This window comes from Lissotriton helveticus, assembly GCF_964261635.1.
Source record: "Lissotriton helveticus chromosome 1_1 unlocalized genomic scaffold, aLisHel1.1 SUPER_1_unloc_67, whole genome shotgun sequence".
NCBI classification, from domain to species: Eukaryota; Metazoa; Chordata; class Amphibia; order Caudata; family Salamandridae; genus Lissotriton; species Lissotriton helveticus.
In genome coordinates, this window is record NW_027611711.1 from 399,305 (window position 1) to 418,929 (window position 19,625).

The 19,625-nt window shown below is 46.4% G+C and overlaps 1 protein-coding gene across 3 annotated transcripts in view; it reads left to right on the plus strand.

Annotated features, from left to right (window-relative positions):
* The window catches only part of LOC144806383 (uncharacterized), a 91,753-nt gene that overhangs the window by 40,881 nt on the left and 31,247 nt on the right, over positions 1 to 19,625 (plus strand). For all 3 annotated transcript variants that reach the window (XM_078672747.1, XM_078672746.1, XM_078672748.1), the window contains one exon: positions 6,041 to 6,110. The gene's annotated coding sequence lies outside the window, so the exon portion shown is untranslated. The remainder of the gene's footprint in view (positions 1 to 6,040; positions 6,111 to 19,625) is intronic.

The following is a 19,625-nucleotide window of genomic DNA, read 5'->3' on the forward strand; positions in this document are numbered from 1 at the left end:
GTGCAATCTTATCTGGGAGCTTCCATCAACACTCTCAATGCTCTAGCCACTCCCAATATAGCCAGGATTCACAATATCCAGGCCACACTATTACAATTTCAACTCAACCAATCATTACCAGCCAAAGTCTTCATGCATCTGCTGGGAATGATGGCATTCTGCGTTGCAATCGTACCTCATGCAAGGCTTCACATGTGTCCTCTGAAACAATGTCTAGCGAGTCAGTGGAATCAATCACAGGGGGCCAGATGTACGACGGGATTTTGCATGCGCAAACGGGTTTGCAAACCCGTTTGCACATGCAAAATCACTGTTGGCCGTGTACAATTCCAAAATAGCGAGTTGCAGTTTATTTGCGACTCTCTATTTAAGAATTGCAAGTCGCAATTAGGAAGGGGCACTCCCTTCCTAATTGCGTCCGCAATGCTATGTGTGAATGTTTTGAGACCACAATTGCGGTCGCAAAACGCTTGCAAATGACCACCCTCTTCAAGAGGGTGGTAATGCAGTCGCAATTTTGAAGGGGTCCCCAGGGTACCCCTTCCACTTTGTGACTGTGTCTAAAAGGTTCCATGTTTAAATATCGATAACAAAAATATAGTTAACAAAAATATAGATGTAAAAATATCGACTACAAAAATATCGAATCCCTATACTTAAACAGGTAAGTACAACAATATCGACTCAAAAATATAGATGTAAAAAATATAGATGTAAAAAAAATATCGACTTTAAAAAATAATATAACTTAAATTAAATTATTAAATAATATGAATATTAACAAAATAAATTAAATTACATTTATATTTAAACTAATTATAACAAATAAACTTAATTTAATGAATATAAACACAATAAATGTGTACATTTACATATATTTTCTTAATTAATTTTTTTATCTTCATTTAATTTATGAACTTTAATAATTATATAAAAATAAAATAAACACATATATAAATCATTTTGAATAAAAAATAATATTCTATATTTAATTAACACATTAAAGTATTAAAAAATAATAATACATACATTTAATAACAAAATACAAACATTAGTAGTGAAAACATTTGATAGCGAAGGGGTAAAAATTACTATTCCCACTCCAGAGAGTGCAACAGTAGGGAAAAATTGGATTGCGTATGGGTAAAAATTACTATTCCCACTCCAGTGAGTGCAACAGTAGGGAAAGCGTTGGATAGCGTAGGAGTAACTATTACTATTCCCACTCCAGAGAGTGCAACAGTAGGGAAAACGCTGGATAGCGTAGGGGTAAAAATTACTATTCCCACTCCAGAGGGTGCAACAGTAGGGAAAGCGTTGGATAGCGTAGGGGTAAAAATTAATATTCCCCTTCCAAAGGGTGCAACAGTAGGGAAAGTGCTGGATAGCGTAGGGGTAAAAATTACTATTCCCACTCCAGAGGGTGCAACAGTAGGGAAAGCGTTGGATAGCGTAGGGGTAAAAATTACTATTCCCCTTCCAAAGGGTGCAACAGTAGGGAAAGTGCTGGATAGCGTAGGGGTAAAAATTACTATTCCCACTCCAGAGGGCAACAGTAGGGAAAGCGTTGGATAGCGTAGGGGTAAAATTACTATTCCCACTCCAGAGGGTGCAACAGTAGGGAAAGCGTTGGATAGCGTAGGGGTAAAAATTACTATTCCCCTTCCAAAGGGTGCAACAGTAGGGAAAGTGCTGGATAGCGTAGGGGTACAAATTACTATTCCCACTCCAGACAGTGCAACAGTAGGGAAAGCGCTGGATAGCGTAGGGGTAAAAATTACTATTCCCACTCCAAAGGGTGCAACAGTAGGGAAAGCGTTGGATAGCGTAGGGGTAAAAATTACTATTCCCACTCCAGTGAGTGCAACAGTAGGGAAAGCGCTGGATAGCATAGGGGTAAAAATTACTATTCCCACTCCAGAGGGTGCAACAGTAGAGAAAGCGTTTGATAGCGTAGGGGTAAAATTACTATTCCCCCTCCAGTGAGTGCAACAGTAGGGAAAGCGCTGGATAGCGTAGGAGTAAAAATTACTATTCCCACTCCAGAGGGTGCAACAGTAGGTAAAGCATTGGATAGCGTAGGGGTAAAAAATACTATGCCCACTCCACAGGGTGCAACAGTAGGGAAAGCGCTGGATAGCGTAGGGGTAAAAATTACTATTCCCACTCCAGACAGTGCAACAGTGGGAAAAGTGTTAGATAGCGTAGGGGTAAAAATTACTATTCCCACTCCAGAGGGTGCAACAGTAGGGAAAGCGTTGGATAGCGTAGGGGTAAAAATTACTATTCCCACTCCAAAGGGTGCAACAGTAGGGAAAGCACTGGATAGCGTAGGGGTAAAAATGACTATTCCCACTCCAGACAGTGCAACAGTAGGAAAAGCATTGGATAGCATAGGATTAAAAATTACTATTCCCACTCCAGAGAGTGCAACAGTAGGGAAAACGTTGGATAGCGTAGGGGTAAAAATTACTATTCCCACTCCAGAGAGTGCAACAGTAGGGAAAGCGTTGGATAGCGTACGGGTAAAAATTACTATTCCCACTCCAGAGAGTGCAACAGTAGGGAAAGCGTTGGATAGCGTAGGGGTGAAAATTACTATTCCCACTCCAGAGAGTGCAACAGTAGGGAAAGCGTTGGATAGCGTAGGGGTGAAAATTACTATTCCCACTCCAGAGAGTGCAACAGTAGGGAAAGTGTTGGATAGCGTAGGGGTAAAAATGACTATTCCCACTCCAGTGAGTACAATAGTAAGGAAAGCGCTGGAACACAAAACAATAAAAAATAAACTATCCATTTTTTTTTAAATTTAATTTCCAATATAAACATAATTAATATATACATTTAAATATATTATTAGTAACAAAGATAATACAAATTAATTAATTACACATTATTTAAAACTATAATATCCACCACACACACCTAATATTAATTACACAATTACATTTAATATTTACTAATTAATTAATGAAAATTAATGTATTTTTTTAAATAATTAATTAATTACCAGCTTTCACACCATATACACTTAAAAAGACCACAACACACACCAAAAATTAATTACACATTTACAATGAATAATTACTAATTAATTAATGGTAATTAATTTTAAAATTATTAATAAATTAATCAATAATAAATTAATTAATTACCACCCCTCACACCATTTACACGTATGAACTCCCCAACACACACCTAAAATTAATTAAACAATTAACATAATTAATTATTAATTGACAGATTGAAATTAATTAACAACTAATTATTAAACTATTATTAATTAATTAACACATTAATAATCAATTAATTTTATATAATTAAATTACTAACCACCCTATTCCCCTATCAACCCACAACCCGCTATGGAAGTAATGACACAAAATTAAACATAAAAAACATTAATAACTAATACAATTCCAAAACATATAATAAAATAACAAACAATTCTCATTTAAAACACTAAAATACATAACATTATTAATAAATCGATATTTTTGTAAACTATATTTTTGTAAACTATATTTATTACAACTATATTATTGTTATCGATATTACTTATTTGTTAGTCGATATTCTGGTCAAACTATATTTTTGTTGTCGATATTTGTTCCACTCGATATTTCTGCGGAGATTTTCATGTCAGACGATATTTCTACTTCGATATTCCTACTCTGCACCGTCTAAAAATATTTTTTAAGGGCCGGCAGTGGTCCCAGGGACCACTGCCTGTCCTTAAAGAAGGAAACGAAAACGTTTCATTTTTTTTTTTAAATGCATCCCGTTTTCCTTTAAGAAAAACGGACTGCATTTAAAAAAAGAAAGGAAAAAAAAAAGCTGCTTTATTAAAAAGCAGTCCCAGACATGGTGGTCTGCTGAGCGCAGCAGGCCACCATCCCTGGTAGGGCTGGCATTCCCAATGGGCTCGCAAATTGTGCAATGCTCATTAATATTAATGAGCCTCGCAATTTGCGACCCAGACCTAGTGTTGGTAGACAGCGGCAACCATTGCTCGCTGCAGTGGTGGAATCCTCAAAACTTAGCAAAAGGGCGGCCTTTCATAGACCCGATTCCACAGTAACCGGTTGGGGTGCCCATCTTCAACATTACAAAGTCCAGGGGCTGTGGTCAGACAAACACAAACGTCTCCACATCAACTACCTAGAGCTTCTAGCAGTGTTCATAGCACTCAGCATTTCTCACACAACTTGCAGGCAAGACTGTTTTAGTTTGCACGGACAACAAGCAATGTACTACTTACAGAAATAGGGAGGGACTCACTCCCGCCAGCTGTCGCACCTTGCACAAAGCATTTGGGATTGGGCGATTCACCAGAAAAACTATCTCCTACCAGAACACCTCCCAGGAGTAGACCATCAGATTTCAGACCTGCTCAGCAGACACAGGCAGCAAGTACACGAGTGGGAACTTCATCCCCAAGTTCTTCTTCCCTACATTCAAAACTGAGGTTTTCCACAGATAGATCTGTTTGCCACAGTGCACAACGCAAAAAGCCCAAACTCTGCATCCAGGTTCCCACACCCAGCATCCAAAGGCAATGCCCTATGGATGATTTGGTCAGGGACATTTGCTTACGCTTTTCCGCCTCTCCTGCTAATTCCATTACTAGTTCGGAAGCTCAGACAAATGTCCCTCACTGAACTTAATAGCCCCCACATGTTCTCGTCAACCTTGGTACTCTCATCCTTAAAACTCTCAGTGGTTCCACATCAAAAGCTACATCTCACATCTTGTCTCCTCACTCGGAGCCATGGAGAAATCAGACATCCAATTCCCAGAGAACTCAACCTAGCGATTTGGCTCCTGAAGTCATAGAGTTTGGTTATTTACAACTACCACCAGACTGTATGAATATTCTCAAGGAAGCTAGTAAGCCTACTATTAGAGCATGTTATGCAGCAAATGGAAACTTTTTGTTGCTTATTGTAAGAACAACAATATCAATCATCTTGATGCGTTTGTGCAGAATCATTTGTTAACTGTTGCATTTACAGTAATGTGGATTAACTTACACATCCATTTGTTTACACCTGGGAGTCATAGCTGTATACTTGCAAAATAGACAACACCTATCTCTCTTCAGAGTACCAGTGATTAAAGCCTTCATGTAAGGATTAAAAAGGGTTATACCGCCAAGTATTCCCCCTGCTCCAGAGTGGAACTTAAACATAGTTCTTACAAGGCTAATGGGCCCGCCTTTTGAACCAATGCACAAATGTCAGTTACAATTCCTATCATGGAAAGTTGCTTTCCTCATAACGATAAACTCATTAAGGAGAGTTGATGAACTTCAGGCATTAACTATACAAGAGCCTTTCTTTCAACTTCACAAAGATTGAGTGGTTCTACGTACCAATCCTAAATTTCTCCTTAAAGTAGTTTCTGCTTAGGGGTAATTCGTGTACGATATCAAATTAAAATAACATAACATTAGCATTTTCATTATTAATTTAACCATCGTAATTCTTGTATAGAATTTATGTGCTGCAATGATAATAGAGCAAACGACACACAATTGATGGATGGAATGCAGAACAAATCAAAACATTCACCCCCAGTCAAGAGATCTAGGTAAATCCATCATTATTTCGCTCACCATGTCACCCCAGTTCAGACATGGCCATATGCAAATCAGTCTTGACCCTGTGCCTAATTGGAACAGTCCAGCCCGAACTGCAATGATAATAGAAGCAGATAAAAGTAATTAGCAAAATAGGCACATTGAACAGAATAAATAGTTCCACCATCTTTCTAAAACAATGTACATATGCAAGCATATGAAAACTATATATAGCATTTTCCTAGTATCCTATCCTGTGTGTGTGTGTCTGTGTGTGTCTGATGGTCTCTGTGTTTCTGTCTCCCATTCCCTGTAGGGAAAGTATGTAGCTCCCCATTGTAGAAGAGTCGGTCAAGAAGGAGCACACTGCTTTGAATAATTTCTTGTTATGCACTTTTTATTAGTATTACAGGAAATCACAATGACTGATTGTCTCTGTTATATTCTTCTTTCCCACAGGGTCTTCCACTTCAGTCCCTTAGGTGTGCCTCGGCCTCCGTCGTCCCTCGGACAGAAGGAAAAGTCTCAGGTAAGTGTTTTTGCTTTATGGTTTAATCAAGGGAGGATGTGAGGGATAAATAATAGCTATGCATAAATGTGCAGGGAGGGGGTAGAGGTTGGAGCAACCAAAAGAAAAAGAGTAGCCGATGATTTCTGCTCTTGTCTTTGTTTCCGTCTCACTTATTTCCTTTTCCCTGGGTCCCTTTCACCCCTCAGCCTCCCCTCCCGTCCCTCTCTGACTCAGCCCCTTTCCAAAAGCCCCGTAGATGCCCACGCACCTGGAAGAGCCACGTCCCTTCGGGGCCATGACGTGGTGACTCCGCGTCCTTCAGTGAGGTCTGGTCTTCTGCTTTGGCTTTCCCTCCTCCGCCAGGTTCGGGTGTTCTGCTCGCCGACAAGCTGTGACCTCCCCTGGGCTCCGGTACTCTCTCTCTCGTAAGGCTGTTAGTTCTTCTCTGTCTTTCCGGTCTTCCCCTGCTGGTTTTTCCGCCTCGCGTTCCCATGCCGCGTGTAGCTGGACCAACTACTGACCAACCTGACGCGCTCTCCGCCCCCCCCCCCCCCCCCCCCCCTTCTTCAAGTGTGTATCCTCTGATGTCCGTCCTCAGCTCTAGCTTAAAGGGGCCGCCTGCCGATTCCCCACTCTCCACTTCTTGATGACAGCAAAGCGGACAACTGGTAAAAGGTGACTGTGAATATAGGAGGGGAGAAATATATGAAGGGATGGCTGGCACTCCTTATCCTCTATCCCATTGTCTACCACAGGGGCTACCTCACACACCCCACCCCCAGACGCACCCAAAAATAGCTTATCCTAAAACCCAACTCCCAAAAACAAGATACCAAACAAAAGGAAAATCTTAGGAGCTTCAGGTGATCTCCCTAGTGTCTGATTACTGGTGTTTGTTTAGGTGTATAGGAGTCCAGAGGTTACATAGCAAACCTTGTCTATGCATGCCGTGTATTTTTGCCATAAAGCGACCCTAGGGAAATGAGGTAACCTGAAAAAGAAAGGTTCTACTTCAAAAACCTGTTGAAGAGAGTTGTCCCAGAGACTCTTGACTGCCAAAGGGTGGGTACCAGGGTAAGAACTGGGATCCTAAGAAGGCTTGGAGCCATGGCTGTAGGTCACTTGGGCACTGAGCTCGAGACTCTGGCTGTAAAAACAAGAAATATACCTCTGGTCCACCTGCAGTACCTGCAGCTGCCAATCTCCAGATGGGATCTCAGGACAGCAATGGCCATGCCAATGAGCTCTCTTAGCCGACTCAAGTAGGGATGTGGCCTTAGCCACCTTAGCTGCCTGGCCCACTAACATGCACATGGGGTTAGGGTGGAGGCCTTGGGAGACACTGGTGCCAGCACCACCATGGTGACTGAGCAGATAGTTTCCTTGGAACAGCATCTGCCTGGAAGGACCTTTCCAGTCATCAATGCTGAAAGTGTGACAAAAACCCATCCCGCAGGCGAGGTTGTCTTTTGATTTGGGAGGAGTTGCTGGCAACGAAGAGGTAGCAGTGTCTTCATCCATACTAGTTGATTGTTTTCTTGGCAATGATTTGGAACCCTTAGCCTGGGCTGAGGCAGAACTGAGGGTCCATGCAGAAATGCTTGGAACCTCACACTGGGTGTGTGTGTGAAAACCATAGCATAGAGCAGAGCCCGGTGTAAAAGAGGTGCTGAAGTCTGGAATAATGGCCCAGTCCTCCAAGAGAAAATGCATGAAAACTGGAGAACCAGATTGTAGTCAGACACCAGACCGTTCTCCTCAGGAGGAAGAAGGGTCAGCCCCAGAGACAACTGAGCCCCAGGAGCTGAAGTTTTACCAGGATGAGCTTTTGGCCCTGGGGCGACCCTCTAGGGAAGATCTGTGCCAGGGACAGAAAACCTGTCCCACTCTTGAAAACCTGTGACGGCAAGCTGCAGCACAGCAAGGAGGTGATGGCAGTGGTGCCCACAGGACGTATTGGGAGGAGGAAATCCTTTACACAGAGGCCTAAGACCCCAAACCTAGTGCCACTAGCAGAGTGGTAGAGCCTCGGGCGTTTGGGGGAGTTCCTGCGCCTCCATTTGTGCATCATACTCTGCCACATATACGACTTATTCTGTCCAGACTCTTTGAGATAATCAACGAACGGACTGTGCTTCACGGCTTTTCATGATAGAACTTCGGGTCAGAGTTGTATATGACGTATTGTTTGGCGTCTGTGCAGCCACATCTGCTTTAAGATCAGTGAAAGCAGCCACGAAGCATATCTGGATGAGAGTCTTGAAGGTAAGTAACTCTCAGAAGCTCCTTTTAAGCTATCTTCCCTTCAGTGGGGCAAACTTGTTTGTATCTTTCCTAGAGGACCTGATTGTGGCATCCCTGTAGCTGGACACCTTGACCAGACCAGAACTAAAGGCGAGGGATGCACCAGAAGGTGAAGGAGATTTGTAACTCCTGGCCCATCTGTCAAGCCAGTGGCACGACAGGTGGGCCCCCAAAGGCCCCCTTAATCCCGCTTCCAGTTGTTGGCGTTCCCTTTGAAAAGGTAATGATTGACATTGTTGGTCCACTTGAACCCCCTACAGCATCAGGGAACAGTTCTGCTGGTAGTAGATCATGCCTCCAGGTATTCCGAGGCTATTCCCCTCTGGACTACCACTGCCCCTGCAGTGGTTAGGGCCCTCATTAGCGTCTTTACCAGGGTGGGCTTCCCTAAGGAGGTGGTGTCATACAGAGGTACCAACTTCATGTCTGGCTACTTGAAACACATGTTGAAGGAGTGTGGCGTGAATTACCGGTTCACTACCCTCTACCACCCACAATGTGATGGCTTTTTTTTGTTTTGTTTTTTTAGAACAATATTTTAATTGTAACAACATACAACCTGGCAGTCAGAGTATACAGAGACATATCATACCAATATGTTCTACGTAAGTAGGTTAATCAAGAAGCAGTCAATAATTACACATGCACTAATCTGCTTTCCCATTCTCCAGGTGATCAATAAGTGTCCCATTCCCCTAATTGGGAATGTACCTTGTAATTATCATGTGGAGACACCTCCTTGCTCATCCCCAGTGTGTAGTGTTTTGCCTCGTCATTTTCAGAGCCAGAGTCTGTCTCTTGTCACTCGGGAAGCAGGAGCTAGGAGTTATCTGTATGAGCACGGCAAGTGTTTAGTGTATCCTCAAATATGTCATTTATTCTGCTAAGGCGCATATGTTTCTCCTCAGCTAGGGCCCAGTCGAGCGCATCTCTAAGCCAGAGCGCAATCATTGGGGCATGCTGGGACAGCCATGTGATTGCATTTTTACGTCATGCCAGTACCATAGGCGACTGACCAAATTGAAAGGTTATCTTGCGCCCTTCTGGCAACTAATGAGGCTTAATAATCAGCATTTCGGTGTCGGATCAATACTTAGTTGTGTGGCATGTACCATTTCTTCAACAGCTTGTTGCCAGAAGGAGTGTATTGCCTCGCAGGGCCATCGTTAATGTAAGAAATCAGCCCCCACAGTGTTGCAGCGCAGGCATATATCTGGGCAAGACACGGCCATTCGATAAAGGTCTTGTGGTGTTAAGTAGGTTCTTCACAGAAAATTATAATGTATCATTCGAAAATGGGCATTACTAGATACCATGCATGTTAGTTCACAGGACCGCTGCCAGTCTTGATCTTCCTTTGGAATGTCAAAGTCTAAATTCCAGGCCTCTTGGGTCCGTGTGTAGTGTGTAGTGTCTACTGTACAGTTTAAAATGCTGCCCTTTGGGGGTGCGAGGGGTCGTGCCTCCTCCTCTTCCTTTCGGGGATGTTACAACCAATATCAGCAGTACCATCCCTATCCGGGCCAACCGCGTTACTCCTCCTCCCTGCAACAGCAGTCGTTTCGACAGCCGCAGGCTGCCTCTTGCAAGCAGTACAGAGGGAAATCCTCCTGCTGAGGTAGAGATTCCTCAAAAAAGCACTGACAACTGCCAACTGTAAATGTAAATGTAAATGTCAAGGTATTTGTAGAGCGCACTGTCACCAAGCGGTTTCCTGGCGCTATTACTCATACCGCTGTGGAACCTCTCCTAGCTTTCCCTGTGAAGTGTCCACTCCTGGGCACCCCCAGGGTGAAGCCAGGCATTCTAGCACTGTTGGGGCCGGTGTGGAGGTTAAGCAAGCTATTGCCCAGAGTTGCAGCGAGGGACCCATGATTAGAATAGGCACCGAGGCGAGAATTATCAGGTCCGAGGAAATTGAGCCCAAGACCCGCCAAGGCCGAAATTGAACCCTCGTCCCGGGCCAGAACTCTGCATCAGGGTCTGCCACTCCAACCAAAGTTGGAGGGCGGATCTCCCATTTCTTCTCCAATTGGTCCGTAATAACTACAGATCGATGGGTTTTGGACACAGTGTCCAGAGACTGCACTCTGGAATTTGTGAAATTCCCTCAAAAATCTCCCCCCGGAGGTCCTCCTCATGCCCGTCTGAAGGAACTTTTATGCCAAATCCATCTCATGTTAAGGAAACGAGCGATCAAAGTGTACCGAATCTTCAAAGGGATGCAGGCTTCTAGTCAAGATTCTTCCAAATCAAGGAAAAATCAGGGAAGTGGCACCCCATTCTGGACCTTCGTTCCCTCAAAAAGATTCTCAAGAAGCAAACTTTCCGGATGTTGTCTCTCCTAGAAGTGCATCAATTACTGTCTCAGGGGGATTACAAGCCAACACTGGACCTTCAAGATGCCTATTTTCATGTCCCTATCCTACCCAGACACAGAAACTTCCTGCGCTTCAGAGTGGCTGGCAGAGATTTCCAATTCCAAGTCCTTCCATCTGGCCTTCACTCTGCACCCGAATGTTCACTAAGGTCTTGGCACCGGTGGCAGCATATCTTGGTCAAGCTGATGTCCAAATATTCCGCTACCTCGACGACTGCCTTATAAAGGCCTAGTCGTTCGCAGTCGCAAGCAGACACACTCAATCATGCCTGTCTCTGTGTCTTTCCATCACTCTGGAGAAGTCTCAGTTCACACCCTCTCAAGTGAGGACCTTCTTGGGGGCCATCATAGACACACAACAAACAAGAGCTTTTGTCTCCAATGAAAGACAACAGCAGATTTCCAAACTGGCAACTCTCCTGTGCACATAAAAGTATGTTTTTGTTCGACAGTTCAAATCGCTTCTGGGGATGCTGTCTTCCGGTATTCCCCTAATTCCCAACTGTCGCCTCAAAATAGGACCCCGACTGGAGAACTCGACAACCAATTGCAACAAGCTCAGGGTCCTTCGACAATGTCATCAACATCACGTCTCATATATGGAGAGCATTGCTATGGTGGACTCGCATACCAAACATCTCTGCAATTTGTTTGTAGTGGACACTCCAAGTTTCATCCTCACGACAGATGCCTCCCTCGAATGGTGGGAAAGTCATCTTCAAGCCCTCACAGTCAAGGGGAAATGGGACACCCACCTATGAACTTGGCACATAAACCTTTTGGAGTTACTGGCAATATTTCCGGCTCTGAAGTCCTTTCGCACCCTCATTCCAGGAGCTTCAGTGTTGATCCGAATGGACAACACAACAACCTGACCTCAGGCCACCCCCCACGCCGCACGGCTCCTCTGCTGTGACCGCGTCTCTGCCCCCGGCGCCGCAGGTTCGCCCCTGACATCGGTGTCCCCCTGCTGCTACTTTCTCCTTTCTGCTGCTGCCCTCACTTGTGAATTGTGCTTTTTTTCTGGACTTCTGCATTTTTCTGTATTTTTCGTAGTTGCTTTTGTATCCCTGCCCTCTGTGTGTGCCCCCCCCGCTTCCCGCCACAGCTCCCCCGCGGCCTCGCCCCTTTTCTTTTGTACCCCCTGCCCATTGGCCGCCCCGCTCCCGCCTCCCAGCTGCTCCTCCCTCCCACTTTGTCTCATATGGAGGCCGCAAGGCGGCCACGCGCAGAAGGCGCGCCAAAGGCAAGCCCGTCTGCGCCTGGACCACGCCCAGCGCCAGGACCCCTGGACCTCAACGATGCCTGCCCACCCGACGGACTTACGACGACGCCACCATCCACGCACTCAATGCCGGCCGGAACTCCGCCTGCTACCGAGCCATCCCGAAACGCACCCACGGACCCTTCACCTGCCAAGCCTGCAAATTCACCTGCCTCCAAACCTGCACCGCACCCGCCAAGTCAGCTACCAGCAACAATCACCTCAAGTGCATCCTGCTCAACACCCGCTCCGTCCACAGGCACACAGTAGAACTCTGAAACCTCCTGGACACATCACCAGACGTCGCCTTCCTCACAGAAACCTGGATGAACGCCTTCTCAGCCCCCGACATCGCCATAGCCATCCCGGATGGCTACAAGATCACCCGGAGGGACCGCGTCAACCAAACCGGAGGAGGCATCGCCATCATCCACAGAAACACCATCCAAATCACGACCAACTCCGACGACACCCTCACCGCCGCCGAGCACCTTCACTTCCAGATACACACCGACCCCAAGACCACCCTCAGGGGCACTCTCATCTACAGACCCCGGGACCACGCACACAGTTCAGCGAAGCCATCGCAGACTTCGTCAGCCCGCCCGCCCTATCCTCCTCAGACTACATCCTCCTAGGGAACCTCAACTTCCACCTGGAGAACAACAATGACAGCAACATCGCCGCCCTGCTGGACAACCTCGCCAACCTCGGACTCAAGCAACTGATGAACACCCCCACCCACTACGCCGGCCACACGCTTGACCCCATCTTCTCCTCCAGCAAGCACATCTCCTTCATCCACTCCACCGGACTACACTGGACAGATCACAGCTGCGTCCACTTCAACTTCAGGAGAAACACCGACCCACCACCACCCGCAATAGATTCCTCGCAGAAGCTGGCGCAAGATCACCACCGACCAGCTCACCACCTCCCTCAGCCAGAACCCTCCCACCAACACAACGGACCCAAACGAAGCAGCCCGCAACCTCACACAGTGGCTTACCAACTGCGCCGATGAACTCGCACTACAGAAGAACCCTCCCAGCAGACCCGGCAGCAAGAAAGCCTCGTGGTTTACCAACGACCTAAAAAACTCCAAGAAAACCTGCCGCACCTTCGCGAAAGCCTGGCGCCACAACCAGACAACAGAAAACATGACAGCCCTCAAGTACGCCACCTGCAAACACCACCAGCTGATCCGCACCACCAAAAGGACAACATTCAAAGAACGACTGGACAACAACACCCACAACAGCAAGGAACTCTTCAACATCGTTAAAGAGCTCTCCAACCCCAGCACCTGCAACAACGACATTAAACCATCGCAAGACCTCTTCGACTCACTCGCCTCGTTCTTTCACCGCAAGATCGCCGACATACACAACAGCTTCGGCGCACAGACCACGCACCCTACCACCGAACCATCGCCCCCCGCCACCACCACCCTATGCACCTGGACCTCGGTTAGCACCGAAGATACCACCCCAACGATTAACACCATCCACTCCGGCTCCCCAACCGACCCCTGGCCACACCACATCTTCAACAAAGTCGACTCCATCTTCGCACCCCAACTCCGGGACATCATCAACAGCTCCTTCGCATCCGCCACCTTCCCGGAGAGCTGGAAACATGCAGAGCTCAGCACCCTCCTGAAAAAAAACACCACGGACCACACGGACCTCAAGAACTTTCGCCCCATCTCGCTCCTCCCGTTTCCGGCCAAAGTCATCGAGAAGACCGTCAACAAACCACTCTCCGCCTTCCTCGAGACAAACGGATCCCTCGACCTCTCGCAGTCCGGTTTCCGAGCAAACCACAGCACCGAGACCGCCCTCATCGCAGCTACCGACGACATCAGGTCCTTGCTCGACAACGGGGAAACAGCTGCCCTCATCCTCCTGGACCTCTCAGCAGCCTTCGACACTGTGTGCCACCGCACCCTAATACAGCGCCTCAGCAACACCGGAATCCAAGGAAAGGCCTTGGAGTGGATCATCTTGTTCCTCGCCGGAAGAACCCAGAGAGTCCGCCTCCCTCCGTTCCGATCCGCGTCCACCGAAGTCATCTGCGGCGTACCGCAAGGATCCTCGCTCAGCCCCACCCTCTTCAACGTCTACATGAGCCCCCTCGCAGCCATCACACACCAACACAACCTAAACATCATCTACGCTGACGACACCCAGCTGATCCTCTCCCTCACCAACGACCCGCCACCGCCAGAGCCAGCCTCCAGGAAGGAATGAAAGACGTCGCGGAATGGATGAAGCTCAGCCGTCTGAAACTGAACTCAGACAAGACGGAAGTCCTCATCCTGGGACCATCCCCCTCTGCCTGGGACGATTCCTGGTGGCCCCCTGCCCTGGGCACTGCCCCCAAGCCAAAGGACCATGCACGCAACCTGGGCTTCTTCTTGGACTCCTCCCTCAAGATGACCAAGCAAGTCAATGCCGTCTCGTCATCCTGTTGCAACACCCTGCACATGCTTCGAAAAATCTTCCGGTGGATCCCCACCGAAACCAGGAAGACGGTCACCCAGGCCCTCGTCACCAGCCGACTGGACTACGGGAACACCCTCTACGCTGGAACCACAGCCAAACTCCAGAAAAGACTCCAGCGCATACAGAACGCCTCTGCACGACTCATCCTGGACATCCCCCGTCACAGCCACATCTCTCCCCATCTGAAAGACCCGCACTGGCTCCCCGTCAACAAGAGGATCATGTTCAGACTCCTCACCCATGCACACAAGGCTCTCCACGACATGGGCCCCAAATACCTCAACAGCCGCCTCACATTCTACACACCCACCCGCCAGCTCCAATCCGCCAGCCTCGCCCTCGCCACCATCCCATGCATTCGCAAAGCCCCCGCCGGAGGAAGATCCTTCTCCAACCTGACGTCCAAGACATGGAACTCCCTCCCCACCCACCTACGGCTGACCCAGGACCATCTCTCCTTCAGGAAACAACTCAAGACCTGGCTCTTCGAGCAGTAGCGACCCCCTCCTCCCAGCACCTGAGACCCTTACGGGTGAGTAGCGCGCTTTACAAATCTGTTGATTGATTGATTGAACAAGCATGCATTATGTGACCAAACAAAGGGGCACGAGATACACTTTGCTATCCCTACAAGCTCAGCAAATTTGGGATTGGGCGATCAACATCAGATCACAGCAGTCCATGTTCTGGGGGTGTCCAACCTTCTAGCGGACTCCCTGAGCAGGTCGGTCTCGTCAAACCACTAGTAGGAACTTCATCAGCCGACGCTGGACCGCATCTTTCAGCTTTGGGGACACCCCAATCTGGATTTATTCGTGACCAACCTGAACCGCAAATGCCCATTCTATGCAAGTTGGCTTCCCCACTCAGAATCGTGCAGAAATGCGTTTTTGATGAACTGGTCAAAAATATATGCTCATGCTTTTCCACTGATTCCTCTAGTCGCAAGGGTACTTTGGAAAATGCAGAAAGAACCCTGCGGCATTCTTCTCATAGCCCCCAGATGGCCTCGCCAGTTCTGGTTTACGGAGCTCCTCCTTCTGTCGGAGTGCAATCCAATTTGGCTGCGCCCAATTTCGAATCTTCTTACTATGAACCATGGCCTGATCTGCCATCCAAATCCTACTGGTACCTGAGCACTATGAGTTTGCTAAATTGATTATTCCTCCGGACTGCAGGGAGGTTCTCACTAACGCTAGAGCACCCTCCACTATCAAAACCTACAAACTCAAGTGGAAACGTTTCTATCTTTGGTGTGAAGCTTCAAATTCTTCAGTTTAACTCTGAGAAGATAGAGATTCTACACTGTGCAGTAGATAGAATCCCTCCTAAACTTACGCTTGAGTTTTGGCCAACATCCCCTGCTACTCCATTGGCTCCCAGTAGCGTGGTACATAATCTGGGAGTCATGGTTGACAACAAATTGACATTAGAAAACTGTCAACAAAACAGCTGGAATTGGTTTTACTCTGATCAGAGCATTTCGGAAAATCCTTCCGATGTTCTCTTACAGAACAGAGCGCTGATAGTCCAGGGCACCATCCTCAGTAAGCTGGACTATTGTAATGCCCTGTTACTAGAATCCCCGCAATATCTGATTGAGAGATTGCAGAGAGTACAGACCATGTTGGCCAAACTGGTACTAGTGCAACCACGCCGCTCCTCCACCTCCCGGGCACTCTCAGATTTACACTGTCTGCCAGTCTCGCAGAGGATACGATTTAAGGCACTATGTATAGTATTTAAGGCTCCACATGGTCAAGGGCCCAAATCTCTGCAGGAGAAACTGACATGATATGTCCCTCCACGAGCACTGCGCTCCTCATCGGCTAATCTGGTGAGGGTGCCTAGAGTTAGGAAAGTCAAATCAGGAGGTAGGGCCTTCACAGAGGCAGCTTCCCGCCTTTGGAATACTCTTCCATTTGATACAAGACAAATAGACAACATCCTGCAGTTTAGAAAAAGGTTAAAAACCTCTCTACCCTCGAGAAGGCTGCTTGGCATCCTGCTAACTCCTTCCGGGCAGGGGACATTGTCTCTCGGCCCTAAGCTCGTCGACTGTATCACAGCGCCAGGTTACCCGTAGGGTGTCAGTTGCGCTTTACAAATAATGATAAAATAAATAAATAAATAAATGTTCACCCTGTTCACTCTACGCCAGAGCTGCTTCTGCCTTTTTTCATACAATTAGCAAAATCCGGCCTCTCTCACTCTACCCTGAAGGTTTTTATGGCCGCAATTTCCAGATTCTGTCAGGATGGCTTCAATTCTCTTTATTCTTCAAGAATTATTCAACAATTTTTCAAAGGCTTATTTCGGATGTTCCCTCCAATTCGACGCCCCCCTCCTCCTTGGCTTCTGAACATTGTGTTGGCACAACTCATGAAGTCCCCATTTGAGCCCATTCGTAGGGCTGATCTTAAATGAATCTCCTGGAAGACATCACTGCTTTTAGCTCCTACTTCGGCTTGGCGAGTCAGAGAGATACATGCTTTTACTATCAAACCTCCTTTTCTTCAATTCACCAAAGACGCTCTAATCCGGCCTTTATTCCAAAAGTTCCATCTGATTTCCACCTGAATGAGCCGGTCATCTGAAAGACTTTTTTCCCTAATCCACAGTCAGCAGCAAAAAAGACTTTACATTCTCTAGATGTTAAGATATGTTTGAAATTTTATTTGCAAAGAACAACCAGAATCTGTAAAACTGATCAGCTCTTCATAGCCTATGAGAGGATGCATAAAGAACATCCAGTTGCTAAACAGACTATTGCACGTTGGATATCTAGAGAAATTTCTTTTTGCCATCAGCAAGCAGGCAAGACACTTCAAGCAACGATTAAAGCGCTCCATACTAGAGCAGTCTCCTCTTCTACTTCTCTCTTTGCTGGTGTGCCTCTTTATCAGATTCGCATAGCTGCGACCAAGCACTCGTTGGAAGCTGCCAACAATGCTGACACTGCTGTGGGGCAAGCGGTGCTACGTAATCTTTTTAAGTAAGGTGAGCCTCTGTTTCTTACCTCCTCCTGCACACATTGTATATATGTATATATTTCTGCTTTGCAGATGTGCCCATGTTTACTGCTATACTGTAATATACGTATATGTATTTCTCGTACTCTGTTTACGATTTACCATGCACAATTCTCGAATTACTTCTATCTACCCTGATTCAGGCATTTGAATCTATGGAAGATACCCCAATACTGGAGAAGAACATAAGTTACTGACCTGAAAACTGCAGTTCTCCAGTATTGGTATCTTTCATAGATTCACATGCGACCCACCCACCTCCCCTCAGAGGCTCCCTCTCCTTGGCTCTTATGCCACACATGTGCTCGGAAATCTGAGCGCCTGAGCCTCTGAGGAGAAGGTTCCAGAGGGTGCTGTTGCCTGATTGGCTGGAGTCTGGACCATATCTAATGACTTGGACAAGTTATTAAAGTGACAAGTTTTTTCCTATTAACGTCCATGTTACAATACTTCCTATTGCTCTTTTAGCTATGCTTTCGCTATGCTATTGCTATATTGCTATTCTATGTATCGTGGGAAGCCCACTTCGACGACGGGGAATGATTCAAGCATGTGAATCTATCAAAGATACCAATGCTGGAGAACCACAGTCTACAGGTAAGTAACTTATGTTCATCTTCCTGATCTTCCGGAGCGGAAAAAAGCAGGTAGAGACCACCGTCCCAATCTGGGATTTCACAGACAGATCGCAGTCAATTGTGATGCCAAGGCTTTTAGTTGATCTAGATGGTAGGGCTGGGTTTCCCAACTCAGTCGGTCAAAAATTAGAGTTCCAGGACCCACCAATTAGGATCATTTCAGTTTTGTCTGGGTTAAAATTCAGGTGGTTACTGTTCATCCAGCTACCAATATGTCACATGGTAGTTTGAAAGTTACTAACAGAGGCTGCAGACTTGTCGATTTCCAAGATCAGTTGACGATCGTCAGCGTAGTTGAAAGTGCATACCTTTCTTTAGCCTAAGGATTGAATTAGAGGATAAAGATACAGATGTGCTGATTTATCGCCTCCCTCGGGCCATGCCCTCTTTTCCGCTTTTGTTAAGTGAACAAATGGCCAACCTTGTGACAAACCATTCCAGGGTCTTACTTATTGGGGCTCTGAACTACTGGGTTAATGACAATCATGGTGGACCACAGGCAACAGAACTATCTGAATTGCTCTCCAATCGGAACCTGACTCAGCTTCTATCGTCCCCTACCCATATAAAAGGACATACATTGGACCAAATCTGGTCCCACAATCTGACAATATCGACTCCCTTGATATCTCCCTGTATATGGTCAGACCACCATCTGATTGATTTTACTATCCGTTTCAGCGGCAGGCAGAAACCTCCTAAGGCAGGGGGGGGACTAAAAAGGAAGTGGAGAACTCTTGATAAACAGGAGTTTATTCACACCCTCGCTGGCTTTCTTCCCATCCTTAACTTAAACATCGACGCTATAGAAACTACTATGGCGGACTGGCTGAGATCGGCTAGTGACAGACATGCCCCTTTGATTCCATTTTCTCGCACTAGATATCAAGATGCCCACAAATGGTATACCTCAGAATTGAAGATACAAAAATTGAAGCTTCGTCAATTAGAAAGGAAATGGAGGCACTGCTATATTATTCAAGACAGACATCAGTTTTTGCTGGCTCGCATAGAGTACAAAAGGCTATAATGACGGCTAAAGCAGCCCATTTCTAAGCAAGAATACTCAATGCGAACAATAGCACCAAGGACATTTTTAAAATTGTTAGTGAGATCAGCAGTGACGAGAGAATACCACCAACCCATGCTCCCAAGCAAGAGATGTGTGATGTTTTAAACCATTATTTTGTGGAAAAAATTGCCATCATTAAATCTGGCATTCCCCCTCCGATTAATATAGAATGCCAGGATGATATCCTTAGAAACCCTGTCACTATGACTCATTTCTCTGTCTTATGCCCCAAAACCTTGTCTGATTTATTAATCCGGGTTAAGTCTGGCTCCGCTAATGACTGTTGTCCTCCTGATATCATCAAAGACATATTTACAGCACTGCCACACAGCATTC